Below are 16277 nucleotides of genomic sequence, written 5' to 3'. Positions count from 1 at the left end.
CCTCCCGACGTGAAAAGCGCTATATCAAATGCAAGGATTATTATTATTATTAATATTGATAGGCGCCTTCGTTTGAGTTAGGGATCGGATCGGGTATTCTGTTCATAAAATTTTACGACATTTGAAGCTGGTCGGCCTATTGGTATGCATATATGTCTACTGGTTTAATTGGATTGAATCATTGGATATAATCGGTCATTAAGGTTTATTGTAGAGTATCCACCCAGCCCATTATTTTGGAACCAACATTGCATTTATTGGCCAGATGAGGGTGCTGCTGAGTACCATATGGCACAGGTGTTTCTCTTTGTACATTGGATAGTCAGTTTGGCCTCAGCAACTGGATTGCCAATGACCTGCCCTATTCATGCAATAAAGAGTTTATTTGAGAGATCCATCAGTGCTTTCCGAGAGACTATGATTTTGTCGCTGCAGGCTGACCCCCATTGTAATGCCATTTAAGCATTCTGAGACGCTACCCCTCATGAAGGGCGCTATATAAATGCAAGTTGATGTTGCTGTAACACAGTGGTTTGGATCCATAAAATCAGTCCCCGGATTGTGACGGGATGTGCTGTAAAAAAATGACAGCGCTTCTGAGTTATCTGATCTCCACCACCATCAATTCCTGTGTACTGCACACAGGCAGCCGGCAAGCTCTCTCACACAACCGTTTCCAGTGGTTGTTGGAAGATGCCTGTGTGTAGGAAATCAGCCAGTCAGCACCAGAAGCTGGAAGTGTGCTGCACTTACAGTGTACCCAGTGCGCAGTCCACAATGCACTAATATCAGGCCTGCGCTATAAATGGACCTGCTCTTTAATGAGGGGCATTGCAATGGAGGTCTAGTAGTATGTTTTGCTTCAGTGGCATATTAAAACAGTATGTAGGGTCTTAGTAGGTGGCACTGAACGTTTTATGGTCCTTGTGCCCACAGCCCACAAGTATCCACAGTGGATATTTGGTCTCTCGTGAATTCTTTCCTCTGGAGTCTCTTATTTTGGGGATTACCATTCTTTACAAAAAAAACAATCTTGCGGTCATCCTGCAGTCGCAAATCTATTATCTTTCGAACTGAATGTACCCAGTGATTTACTGGTCATAAGCCTTGTTTACCCTTTAATGAAAATACGGCCCTGGTTCCTGGAGCGAGGAGATTATTCAAGATTGCACAATGGTATCTCTTCAAGAAACTTTCAGCAATACAACTCTTCACAGCACTTATTGTGTAGGGCAATGGCAAATGAACGTGAGACATTGAAGGTCTTACAACACTAATCTGTGCATTTGATATTGCCCATTATCACCTTCACGTGGTGTACAGCAAAATGGATTGACTGCGTATTTGTGGGTAAATTCTTCCACTATCGGCAGATGTAACTGAGTAAACTTTATTTCCTGATACTGGGTTAGACGTTTAAAATGTATGGTTCCTCCAGCTTTTGAGCATCTGTCTCAAAAGGCAAACATCAGTTATAGTGATTGCAGGAATGATCTCAGTGTCTGCTAAGCTGCTTCACAGTAAATGTAAGACAATCGAGTCAACACTTCACCATCTGCCTATCCTGCTTGTGCATCTTTGCATAATGGATAATAACTTTTGAAACCAAAATGTGACCCTGCAGAAATTAATAAATCTCAAACTAAAATATTCTAACTTCGCAATAAATATTTTAAGTTGGCTGCGTTTGCTCAATTTAAAGGTAACCTGTAATGAATTAATCCTTTTCGCATGGTGTATTTTGAAGGTTTGTGATACTAAAAGTGCCTTTTTTTGGATGGGGCTTTAATTTGTTATTCATTATAATAATTCTTGCACTTGATATAGCGCTTTATCATGTCTTCTTGTGGCGAAACAATAATGGCAATAATAGTTCTTGCATTTGCCTGAAAAATACAGTCATTACACTTGACAGTAAATCATGAAAACATTTTAGACTTCCTTCCGATTTGAAAGATCAAATGCAAGGAATCCACTTGTTCAATCATCTCAAAGCACTTTACAGGATTTACTGTGAAGTGTAGTGCCAGAATTTGTAGGTAAATGACAAATTAAGACGATCCAATCTTTTCTCTTAAATCTCACCATCAGAAAAAGCAAAGATTGATTGATCTCTCTTGGTTTGGTTCAAGTCCACATCCCAGTTGTGAGAGAAGGGACATTACACAATGCCTCCAGTGGCGTTTGGTGTTTGTATCATACACTGCGCACAGTAACTCATAACTGAGATGATAAGCTGGTAAATGGTTACACCGGTGTTCTGGAGTTCACTGTCCTCCTTACACTGCAGGTGTGATTCATTTTGCAAATGATGTTATAGTTTACCTTCATGAACAGCCGATGTCCAAAACTGGTTGCTCTGACTGATGTGGTCCGGTGTGAAAGCTTCTCTTAGTGGTTCATCAATTCCATTGTTAACCTTTGTAATAAAATACCAATATATCTCCTTGAATTCAGAAGTACTTTCAATTTACTGCATTCCCTCTCTCTTCCCCCCCTCTACCCCCCACCCATCCAAATATCTTCTACCTTCCGAGATATATTCTGAGATATTCCAGTGCATTGGAACATCCTCCCAAACGTGAAAGGTGCTATATAAATGCAAGTTGATGTTGCCTTCTGTTATCTCCTGACATGGAAGACACTACACTAAATGCAAGGATTATTATTTGTTATATGTACATTACACATTGTGTATTCGCATGCATTCACTTCCAAGGTTCATTCAGTATCTGTGTTAACTGGAGCACTAACAGCCGCTGCGTCCGAAGACTAAGAGCTACTGATCCGTGTTAATGATAAATCATGGATAGTGATGAAGATAATAACAATTGTTGATGCTTGAGGTGTTTGGGAGCTTCAAAATATGCAGGTTTCACTGCATACAGACCATTGAGTGCTCATATGACAGTCAGATTGCAGTTAATGTTGGGATATGTACGCGTTTGCTTCCTTAACAGCAGTCACTATACTTCCCAAAACAACTCATCTTGTGAAACACTTTGATATGATAGGGTGTCATCAGCCTGGCTCAGGAAGTTGTAGGTTCAAGCCTCAGTGTCGGAGTTTCATTGATCCTTCAAATGAAATGTTAAATTGAAGTTCGGTCTGTCAGTCTCCCTCCCTCCCTCCCTCCTCCCTCCCTCCTCCCTCCCTCCCTCCCTCCCTCCCTCTCTCTCTCTCTGTCCAGGTGGACCTTAAAGCACTATTCAAAAACATCCCCCAAATAACATTGGTTACTCACCCCATGGCTAGCTGTGAGACATTGATGTGCACAAATTGGCTGCTGCGTTCACCCTCAAAATACGCCCTTACTCCTCAAGCCTCTTTCCTTCACATAGTTGTCTGCTTCCCCTTTGAAACCAAAGAGAGAGAGAGAGATTGGCTGTACTATCTCACTCAACTATCACCGACTTGGGGTGAAATCCGAAGCATCCTGGAAAATATAGTTGTTAAGAATTTACTAATTAACTGCACAGCTTTTTTACTTCTTTGATAAATGAAACTGATTTGTGACGGCAGTGTTTTATAAATACAGTCGCAGATTATTCCATTTTCTCTGGACTGGAATCCAGCTTTGCAGACATAATTTATAACTCTTAATGCCAGCAACTCCTTGTGAGGAGCGAGAGAAGATTTCATAATCGCAGACGTGTAACGTTGATTGGGCCTGGAGGCGGCAGACACTATACATACACTTGTTTGTTATGCCTACAACATGCCTCTTCACTCTTATGTAAACCCTCAACTCCAAGCTGAAATGAAACAGGCCAAAGAAAGCCCTACTCTCCTAAATATATTTAAGGACTGAGCGTCTTTGTGAGTCACCGGGAGGGAATGGCATTTGTACTTGTGGAACAAGGTGCCATTTTGTTTTTAAAAAGGTAAACATGAAAGATTAAAGTAGTAATAGAGGTGTGTCAAATATCAACTGGCTTGGTCTGGTTTGGGGATATTTGACATTAGGCAATTGTACTTTGCCATTAAAGGTTATCGCTGGAACCAGGGTTATTATGAGAGTAGGAACCTCGAGGTGAGAGCTGCAGTGTTTTCAGTGGCTCTGCACCCGATATCCCCAATAACCATTCCCAGGTTGTTTTAAATCCACTGAGCTTATTGAATATCACATCCAGAGTGTTGTGTGTGTGTGTGTGTGTGTGGCTTTGACTATCTTGTGGCTTATATAGTTATGGGGTTGAAAGAACAGCACCCAGGATGATTTGGAACTCAAAAAGGGTGATTGCCTTTGGCCTGCTTTCCCTGGAAAGAAGAGGGCTTGTGTCCTTTAGACCTTCAGACAGGGGCCCCAAACTTCCTGGTACTTTGCCAGCTCCAGGTGGATGGAGGCTGTTCATTACATACTTCAACTGGCATGTATCCCATAGATGTTTCAGTCACATACTGACTGTAGGAAACCTTGACTCCACAGCAGTAGACCTAATCTGTCTTATTGCAGCTAACAATCCACATTTCCCTATAAATACACAATCACTACACTTGATACTATATCCTGTGAAGCATTTTACATGTCCTCCCCATGTGAAAGACGCTATATAATATGTACAAATTATTATAATTAATAAATTCCTGTGAAGCACTTTGAAACAATGTGATAAGGAGTTGTATCATATGCTATATCACTATTGTTATTACAAAGATTATTACAATCTTTTGTCATTTCAAGAAAATTAATGCATTAAAGCAATTCTGCCATATAATTTAAAGCATTAAGTACTGCAGATACAATTTACATATAGTAGCTACATAGTGTGTATATCTATGTGTGTGTGTGTGTGCTTATTCAAAAAGGGCACTGTAAAATGTATTCAGTCTGCTGATGTTTGGTTGATTTATTGATCACTGTCATCGCTTAACCTCTTATAGTTATAATATAACTACCAGTACTCAAATTTGCTTCCACATTTGCCTACAAAATACCCAGTCGCTACAGTAAAATCCTCGTGAAGTGCTTTGAAATGTCTTCCTGATGTGAAAACGGCATATCAAATGCAAGGATTATTATTACTCATCAATTATAAAACAGTAATAATTATCCTTGATTTTGATATAGCACCTTATCACATCATTGAGGCATGTCAAACTGCTTCACAGGATATTCTGTAGATTAGATGTATAGTTGTGGCCGAAAGGCAGCAGCCAGTTACTCATAGCTATGTCCCACAAACAGCCATGGAGTGTGACCAATTTTATTTGGGGATTTCCACTGAAAGAACAAATTCCAATGACTATGCCGTACAGTACATGGTTCTGCCTATTATGTAAGTAAAGAGTACATCAGCGAAGTGCTGAAGCATGGAGACAAGCGGCATGGAATGGTATCCGGTGATGTACCTTCGATACAAATTGATGCTGTGTATTGTTTGCCTCCCAAGTAGCTTTAGGCACCACCCAATCCAATGTATATTATCAAGAGGTTGTTGGGACACATTCAGGCATAAATCTGGGTATCCTTTAAGATTAAGGACATCATTCTGGATTTATGGTGCTGGTATGCCTGGGGAAAAAGTCAGTCAGCGGCTGTAAATTCCTGGAATATATTTGTTCGGTTCATGGCAAAAGATATAATCGCGAAACTGAAGTTGTTGGAGTCAATTCTTCAGCGTGTGGTGGCGACACTGAATATTACTGATGCTCGTCACTGTTGGTAACACTGAATATTACTAACTCTCGTCACTGTGTGGTGACACTGTGAATATTACTAACGCTCTTCAGCATGTGGTGACACTGTGAATATTAGTAACTCTCTTCTGCATGTTGTGACCCTGAATATTACTGACATTCTTCATCATGTGGTGACCCTGAATATTGCTGACGCTAATCACTGTATTCGCAGGGACATCCTCCTGACGCGAAAGGGTGCTATACAAATGTGATTTGTTGTTGTTGTTGACCCTGTACATTACTGATGCTCTTCAGCAATTTGTGACGCTGAATATTACTAACTCTCTTTAGCATGCAGTGACCCTGTGAATATTACGAACGCTTGTCACTCTATGGTGACGCTGTGAATATTACTAACATTATTCAGCAGGTGGTGACCCTGGATATTACTAACTCTCTTGAGCGTGTGGTGAGACGGAATGGGCCCTGTGCAGTTCCACAGATCATGAATGCACACAGCACAATTCCCATAGATTCTGCAGGTTGTAACAGAGCTGCAGTTCATGAGTTTTTTCGCTGAGGTTTTCATTTATCAAAATGTATGTTATAAGTGGTGCGGTTCAAGCAAACGCAAAATACTATGTTTGATAACTCGAGAAATGAAGTGAAGGAAATGATTCAAAACAATATAATTTCCTACTGAGCAGTAATTGGAACGACAAAGGCTATCTTTAAAACTGGGCGCAAAGGCAAACCATGTATTCACTGTATTGGCTTCAAACCCAGGAGGTTGTCTGTCACTCAAATCTGCCTCTTGTTCTGCCTCTCAAATCTGCCTCTTGTTCTAAGGTTCATCAGTTCCTATTCTTGCCATGAAAATCTGCACCTACATCCTCTATGCATCTCCTTCATTTCACCCACAAAATACACAAAATACAGTTTACAGTATATCCTGTGATTCGCTTAAAGACGTCTTAATGACGTGATAAGGCGTTATGTCGAATGCAAGGATTATTATTATATCAAATGCAAAGATTATTATTATTATTGATGAGTCAGTATTCCATTTGGAGGTAGCACTGAGGGGGGCAAAGGACACACAATTTTCTTTTACAGGTCTTCAACATTCATCACCACTGACTGAAGTGTCTGAGTCTGTGAAGAACACAAAGGACAAAATGTGCCAACAAAATACACGGGCACTACGCTTTACAGAAAGTCCTGTGAAGCGCTTTGAGCTGGCCTCCCGATGTGAAAATTACCACATCAAATGCAAGGATTATTATTGTGTCAGGAAGTGAGGGAACCAAGGAGGAAGTAAACCACCTGATCTCATCCTCACCATATCCCTGTCTAATCACATCTGTTTATTTTCTATTAGCTGGTTCCTGGAGCATTATGCCTCAGAGTACTTTACTGTCTAGCTGTCTGCAATCTAACCGGGGAAGGGGGGAGCACAGAAGTTCCCTATGGAAATGACTGAGTAAATTAAAAAGATGGGGATTGGCTCAACACACTCCCTGAGGATGTTACCAGTGGGTTGCTCTTGTGAAAGTACATAAGAAAAGCATCTGTTTTCAAAGTTTATGCAAATTAAATATCATGAAGATGTGCAGAACGTTGTGAAAAAAATGCATGAACCTATTTCTCGTTGCAGAAATGTGAAGTAAAAAACACTTGAAGCTGAATGCAGGATTCCATTTAGTTCCAGTGACTAAATTTTCCACTTTGCTTTATTCAGCCTCATACAAAAGGGTCTCGCAACTTCAGTTGGGAAACTGCTGATTACAGGTGCTTTTGTAACATCAGTATATCCTGTGAAGCGCTTTGAGACGTCTCGAAGACGTGATAAGGCGCTATATCAAATGCAAGGATTATTATTATCTGCTTTTCAGTGAATCTGCTGATAAGAGGTAAGCAACTACTAAGCAAGATGAATAGTGCACCAGTTTCCCTCATCCACCCTTTTCTTATGACACAGTGACATCTTTTATACCAAATGTAAGGATTATTATTATCTTTCAGTCAGCATTTGAAATGCAGCAATGTTTATAGGCTGGCACTTTATTCCCTTTACCTTGCTACTGAATGGCACTGCAGCAATGATATTCGACACTGATGCTATTGAATGGTGCACAGAAACATCAATAGCCTCTGAATTTTCAATGGACAAACACTGTCAGCTATGGTGGAAAGTAGTGAGACAGTACATTCATTGACCTTCAATGATTAGCAATGATAACACCAACAATTTTCACTTCTATAGCACCTTTCATGCAGGGGAAAATCTCAGAGACAGAGTGGGAACTTGAGCGGAGTGTGAGATAGGGGTAGGCGGGAGGTGATGGGTAGTCAAAGAGAGTTTTTTTTAGATGTGTTTTGAAAGCAGGGAGGGAGGGAGCGAGGTGAAGACAGTTCCAGAGTTAATTCCAGTTCAGAGTTGGTGTAACATTGGACTCATTCAAGGACTTCTGTTGTTGACATAGTTAGGGTGCTATAAAAATGCAAAGTGTTGCAATCACACAGGACGTTCAGGTGAAGAAAGTCCTTCGATCCACTTAGGAACATAGAACATTTTTGATCTCAACCTTCCAGAATACCCCACCCTACTGTCATCCCATTACAGTATCAAGCCATCTCAGCTTCGACCACCTCTTCCTGATAAACTATCTAGCAAGTCTTGATCCACCTCCCTGTAAAGAAATACTTCTACACTCCAGCCGAGGTGTTTATCTGAGATAAGCATTAGCACAATCATAGTAAATAATCTCAATTCTGGCATTCGTAAGGCTTGCGTGCTACATGTGTGTGAGGCGGAAACCTGAAGCATAATTATTATTAGAAGGTTGTAGGTTCAAGCTCCCATTAGAACTTTAAACTCTGCCTAGGCTGACACACCAAGGGGTTGTGCTGAATTGTTGGAGGTGCCACCCATCAGATGAACAACAACATTTGTATAGCGCCTTTCACATCGGGAGGACGTACCAAGGCGCTGGACAGTGTACAGCATTTCAGACCCGCATTTCATGAATCATTAAACAAGGGTGTGGTTGCCTGTTTGGGTGGATGTTAAAGATCCCATGGCACAAAACAAAAATGCAAAGGAGTTTCTCGTGATGTCCTGGTCAACAATCCCCCAAATAAAATTGGTCACTCACTTCTTGTCTCACAAATGCTACAGGTTAGAGATTGCTGTATTTAAATTGGCTGCCGTGTCACCTACAAATACACAGTTACTGCACTTCATGATAAAATCCTGTGAAGAGTTTTGAGATTTCTGGATGAGATGGTAAGGTGCTAGCTGTATCAAATGCAAAGAATATTATTAGTATTTAAAAGAAATACATGTTCAAGGTTTCCAAGGAATGTGCCGCTTCTTTTGAAAGTTTTCTGTGATGGGTTTTTAAAAAAAATCATTTTGGAACAATGTCAATTTCTTGTTTCGTCCTTATGCGAGTTGTGTAAGTGTATTTATATTATGCATATAAACCATGTGTATAAAGGGAAATCACATTTAGTTATTAACAACCGATGAAAAAGGATTGCAGAATCACTTTTGTTTTCACTTCCTTAGATGTTTTCTGCACAGATTTCATGCTTCAATGTGTGTGGAATTATAGCATGTTCCCAGGAGATTGATTTTAAAAAAAGCAAAATCAACAAACCAACTGCTAAACTATAGCTACAGTCCTGAATTGTATTTATTTCCTTCTGGTAATCATTACTACAGTTTATTATACATATATCTATGATGTCAACATCTATTTATTTTTCTATATAAAGAGGTATAATTAAAAACATAAGTGCAATTATATAATATACACTGTCTTTCCTGATTGCCTGTAGTATTTCGTGTTTGGCACTCATCAAAACAATGAATAATGCTCTTTTGAATAAATGAGTAAATTCCCATTAATCTAGCAATAAGGCCTTTGGTGTGTAGAGAATACTCCCAGGAATCCTCCACCTGCACAACAGTGTGTATTTTCTGCTTGTCATGTTGGCTCTGTATTGCCAATATTAGTCATTTATTATAGCAGACTGCAAGCAATTATAGACTCTCTCCTGGGAGGTGTTTGAGGGAAACAAAGAAATCGGGGGATAAGGTTAGAGAGAGGCATACAGAACCCAATGATAAGATGTGAAAGAGAGAGAGAGAGCGAACATGCTGGAACAATCTGATGAACAGCCCTGATATTAATATAAGATTTGCTGTGCATCCTGTTGTAACATTTGGAAGACTGAATTGTAAACCGCACAAAAGAATTTCCATGTCTGTTATTTGCTTGGTGGTTAGATGTTTGAATCGTCACGATCGAGATGAGGTGGCTTAGCATTATAAGATCTCTGCTGTCACACAGTCACAGTGCACCTGTCACTGCGACCAGCAGCTCAAACATAGTGACAAAAGGAACAGTATCAGACAAGCAGGTAAGCAACAAAAGAAGTGTCCTAAACAATCACCTAAGATATGTGGTATTTCTGCTCAGCGTTTTCATGTTGAATTATTTTTGGTTTGCTCATTTTGTATTTTTCAGCCTTCCTCTCTTTGAGCTGCTGTCCTGTCACTAGGCTACTGCCCACATTCATTTGTAGCTGTCTGTTAGGAGGTGGGTGTACAATGCCCTCAGTTAACTCAACAAACTTGATATCTTCTCTTACTCTTCCCCCCCACCACCACCCACCGTATATGGGAAAAGCACCTCATCCCCACTTGCTGTTTCCCTGATGGAATGGCTGAGAGCAACAACCTGAGCGAAGAATACATAATAATAATAATAATAAATAATAATCCTTGTATTTGATATTGAACCGTATTACATCTTTGAGGCTTCTCAAAATGCTTCACAGAATATACGGCAAAGTGAATTGACTTGATTGTTTTTTGGGTGAAACGCCAGAGCCAATTGCACGCAGCAGTGTCCCACAAACAGTTGTGGATTAAGTGACCAAATTCTTATTTTTAAAAAATGTTTTGAAGGGATTGTTACCCAAGGAAAAGCAATCCGCCAATCAGCTAACAACCGGGTTCCTACATACTGCTATGTAAACATAGGTGCGTGGAGTAAGGAAACTTGCCCAACATTTTGCCCTGCCCAGGAATCGAACCCAGGTCCTCTCGCTCGCGAGGCGAGTGCTCTAATCACTAAGATACGGGACTCCACAATGCACGAGTGTATGTGTGAGTGAAGCCCTCCAGCACTCTTTGGTGCAGCACTTCTGAACGCCACCACGTTGAGACTTGCACATACATCAGCTAACCTATTTAAAGGTGTTTTTTTTTTAGAATGCAAATCGTGTCATTTGGGCTTCTAGATGACATTCCAGTGTGTGGAAACAGGTTCTCATTGCTTTGCGCTGGGTGCAGCAATCTAGCTGGGAAATCCCAGCTGAGTACTGACTGGAGGCAGCAGATTGTTCTTCCACATGGTGGTTTAGCTGATGAAATGTGCTTGTCTTGTAGACAAATGCAGCAGATACCACAAGGCGCATAGCATATATTTTCATTTGATGAAGAACACATTAACATTTTCCAGATTTGTTTAAACATAAAATACACATCAGCTGTAGCTCAGCAGTGTATTAAGGAAAACCTTGATGAGCTGATGGATGTAGACCATTTGACGAGATATATATATTAAAGCAGCTTTTACGACAACTAACTGCAATGACTTCATGTCTCAATTCCACATTGAAAAACATAAAATGACCCTGATGTAATTCCTAATACGTTGATGGAGGCTGGATTAATTCTGTAATTGTTCTGTAAGAGGCTTTTTATTTTGTTTTTAGGGAATAAACTGCATTCAAGCAATGTTAGATGCCACTTGGGGTAGAGTTGTGTTACAAGGCTGTAACGTATTTGTATGGTTCACGTTTACATCATAAACTAGATCAAAGTCTGAACAGACTGTGAACAACTTCTGAACCTACAGCCTTGAAGCTGCTCAGCACAGCAGTCATTTAAAGTTCTACATGCTGGTTCTAGTTTTTTACTTGTATATTTCTGAGTAATTATCCTGGTGAAGAGTTTGCTTTTGTGGTATCCTGAAAATGGTGGAAGTTACTTCAGAACCTTTTGTGTTGCTGTGAAACCGGGTAGATATCCTTTTGAGGTATCTTTGACTGGAATAACCTGATCTGAAACTCTATTTGCATCATATTGGCCATTGCAATAATCTATGCAAACGTTTCAGCAGTGGAAAAGACCAAACATATAATAATTTGGTCACTCACTCCACGACCGTTTGTGTGACGCTGCTGTGTGTAATTGGCTGCCGCATTTCACCCACAAAATATACAGTCAATTTACTTTACAGTATATTCTGTGAAGCGCTTTGAGACATCTCGACGATAAGGATTTATATCAATTGCAAAGATTATTATTACTATACAAGTTTAATTTTTTTTCTATAAAGTAAAGTGACTGTGCATTTGTAGGCACCGCAAATAACTAAGCATGAGGCATCGTCTATAGCAGAGGGCAGAAAATTAGGTGGGAGTGGAGTCCTGTAGCTCAGTGGTTAGAGCACTCGCTTTGCAAGTGAGAGACTTGAGTTCAATTCCAGGCAGGACGAAACCTTGGGCAAGTTTCCTTACTCCACACTCCTAATAATAATCCCTCCAAAAAAAAACAATAATAAATTGGTCATTTTCAATCCATGACTGTTTGTGGGACATTGCTGTGCGCAATTGGCTGCCGCGTTCGCCCACAAATATACAGTCAATTCACTTTACAGTATATTCTGTGAAGCGCTTTGGGACTTCTAGAAGATGTGAAAAGCACTATATCAAAATGCAAGAATTATTATATTATTATAAAAGATACAGATGAATGATATCCTTTCTTTAAAAAAAATGACTGAAATGTATTCATATAGGAAACAGTGTTATAGTTCAAGACGTTCATAAATTAATGACTGAAATAACTTCAGGTCCTTCAGTCTCAGAGAGGGTGGAATGAGAATCAAGAAACATGGGAAAACTGCTGTGCTCTTGCAATTATTTTGAAAAAAAATCAATACTTAGCTTACCGTAGTTCAAAAGAGTGGTGTTTTGCAGTTGAGTTATTAAAAATGCACTAATATCTCAAGGATGGGCATCTTTAAGATGGTTATGCTTGTGAAGCTCAGAGGTCAGACAAAGTCAGGTACAATGGATCCTGCAGCACCCAATCTCTTAGATGTTTCAATGTTAAAAAACAAGGTCATCTGCTGGGGAGAGAAGACAGGAAACTGCAGTTTTACTAGGCAGTGGTAGCAAAGGCATGATGACTATAGCATCATATAGCAGGAGCGCTTCTTTTTTCTCTTTTTTTTTAATGACAGAAATTCAGTAAGAAGATATGTGCCCGGATATGTCCATATGATATTTTTTTGCAATGCTGATCAATCTGATGGGGGGAAGCCCTTCCACACAGGGAGAGGGGCAAAATCAAACAGGAGAAGCCGAAACCCTAGACAATTTTGATTACCTTCTAGTGGCCAAATGTAGAATGGTCCGAGAGTTGATCCGCAGCCTATTCTGTTGGCCAGGGAAGCTATGTGCAAATTGGTTGCAGCATACACCTCCAGAGTACAGTCACTACACTTTACAGTGAATCCTGTGAAGTGCTTCGAGACATTCTCCAGGGTTGAAATTAAATATATCAAATGCAAGGAATATTTTGTATTGAATGCTGATTTTGTGGCATTTGTTTTTGCCACTATTTACAATACTCATGAATAACTGCTGCTTACCACATAAATTCACAGACTATAAATAGTGTTGATTAGCTTGTTGAGGATGCATAAAAGCCAAGGATAGAATGACTTGGATCAGAAGTTGTAGTAATTGAGCAATGTTTCCATTAATAAGAGTATTTACCCCAGATATTAACCCATTTCCTACTCCAGGCTTGCTAGTTACTTGAGGCAACAAAGCATTTCAGTCACCACAGGTTGCCACAATTTCTTGGTGTTCAGAACTGGAAATTTGTTTGCATTTCTATCAGGTTGACTTGTTTAGGAGAAGACCTGAGTACTGAGATCTGATTCGCACTTTGGACTATCAACCTCTAAACCCCTCAGTAATTTATACTTAGCCCCAGGTCTGTGCGTAAGGGCTAGCATCATTTTGTTGTTATGAATGTTTACAAAGTAACCTCAATGTGTGTTGGTGACTGTTGAGAGATTGTGAGGGCCTGTGAAGGAATGAATGAATGAAGTCATATTCTAAGAAAGTCCTTCCAGTGCAGAATAAAGACAAAGAAAGTCAAGTAAATAATAATAGGTTAGAAAATAATTCTTCTGTGAACATTTTTCATAGCCTAGTTTTGTACTGTATGGGATGGATACAATTCCACCTAGGTCTGGATTTGCGATAATAATGTTGCTTTTCAGAGGGTCCAGAGTTTGGAAAATTCTTTAATGCAGCCTTAATGTTGAAACTGGTTTACTGTAAGTTCTTTGAAGAACTAGACAAGATAGGCTTTGAAATTGAGCTTTATTTTGCACAATTTGTTCAATTCTGGATGCCTTAAAATGTTGTTAATAGAGTAAATCCAGACGCAGATAGGATTTTACCCCTATTGGCATAGTTTAAATGTGCAATGTTTGTTTTGAAATCAAGAATTACAAAAATAACCTGTCATTTAGAGCTTATCCAAATTAACCTTAATTAATGTATTCAGTTACACACTGCCTTAAACACTGCCCATAATTTCAATTGTGATAAAATAGGTTGTTTTCAGATTTAACTGAGAAAAACATCCAATATGATCTTCATTCAGCTAAATGAACTGTCATTGCACATTTTTGTGTTTAATAGAAGGGCAAAATATTGCGGGCAAAAAAAAATTAAATCTTGCGGTTTGGGATGAATCATGTCAAAAATGTTTTCATACTTTGCTGACTTTTTGAATGATAACATATTGTTAAAACTTTCTTAAGAAAGATGTCTGTTGTAATCAGTTCTGACAACTGAGGGGCTCTTGTGCAATATGGGGAGACCACAATGAGACCAAATTGGCATGTATTGCATGAGAATTTTGTGGTAGTTGACATTGTCACCCATATAGAGCTTGGGTGGTCAGTCATTTTGAGTTCTGCAATTCCAAAAGGCTCAAGTTCAACTCTTCCTTCTCCACCCAGGTCATGGCTTTACCACCAACATATATACTGCAAAGCACGTATTTAAACCAGGACACACCCCTGTAATGTAGATTTTCAGGACCAAACTGCAGGAAAAGTCAAAGCCCACATTTCAGTATCCAAGGAAACATGGATTTATTTTCCTGTAACAACAACAACATGCATTTATATAGTGCCCCTCATGCAGGCTAGCGCGCCAGAGCGCTTGAAACTGAACTCGTATTGTAACTATTGGGTGAATTGCTTAAGAAGGCGATCAATCCTGTTCAGCCGAATGCATATTTCTCAAAATTGTCAAAAGACAATAATTGAAATTCAATTAATGAGAGCTGAAGGCTGACAGCCATATTATACCAAATAAAATAGGAACAAAGTTAAATGGGAGATAGGAGAATGATCTATACAGCCTAGATTAATTTGTCTTTCACCACTTCAATCTTCTGCGAACCCCTAAATGTTGGCAGTTTCTCGCTTATTTTTGGTATTGACTTTTGTTCAACCTGCAGACAGACACAGAATGAATGCTTGCAATGGGGGGAATACACTGGGTAAAAGTACGTTATTGGAATCATTTAGTGTGTGCCTCAAAGCTAAATATTCTGTGGGTCTCCATTGCTAATTGTCTAACAGTCAGCCTCTCAGCCTCCTCCTGATTAGTGTGGGTGATAACAAATGATAATCCCTTAATATAGCACCTTTTATGTTGGAAGAATGTCCCAAAACACTTTACAGGATGTTCAAGAGATAAAGTTGAGGAGACTGTGTATTTTCTTTGTAGCCAGAAGGTGTATGAGTGATGGTGATGGATAAGAGAGCATTGCCAGATACCACATTAGCCACCCAGTGTTGTGGTTCTTCACTGCTATCAGCCCACAGAGAGCTGCATCATAATCACACTTGACATGAATTGATTGTTTGTTGAGGACACACTCTTATTGAAGCAGTTGAGGAGAGGGGAGAGTTAAACTGTGGTCTCTCTCTCTCTCTGGCTGCTGCCAATCTACATAGGGCTTTTTATTGTTCCTCACAACAGTCATTCAGTCACGGCAAATCTACATTTAGTTTTCCAGTGAAGCTCTACCTAAATAGAGACACTCATAGGAAAGTTATTTAATCGAGCAGCCAAAAAAGGCATCTAATGTTCATGCCACTGACATTTATAGCCCTTGGTCAATGAATCCATCATTTTTAGGAACATTCAGAACTGGATGTTGGAGTTGTATTTTGGTAGTTCAGTGGAAACTCTGAGTAATTTAAATTCATTATTTGTGTATGTGGAGTCAGTCACTGATGTACATGTTTGGCTAGGACACAAGGATACCAATACAGGGAACAAAACCAATGTGCACCACATCTTTTGGCGGTAAATCTGTGCCATATTTCACAGGTAAATATCCATTCTGATAGAATTTAAACAAGAGGGGGCTTATAATAATAATAATAATAATAATCCTTGCATTTGATATAGCGCTTTTCACGTCGGGAGGACGTCCCAAAGCGCTTCACAGAACACACTGTAAAGTG

Source organism: Callorhinchus milii, unplaced genomic scaffold, assembly GCF_018977255.1.
Source record: "Callorhinchus milii isolate IMCB2004 unplaced genomic scaffold, IMCB_Cmil_1.0 Scaffold5, whole genome shotgun sequence".
NCBI lineage: Eukaryota > Metazoa > Chordata > Chondrichthyes > Chimaeriformes > Callorhinchidae > Callorhinchus > Callorhinchus milii.
This window is presented reverse-complemented; position numbering follows the sequence as displayed.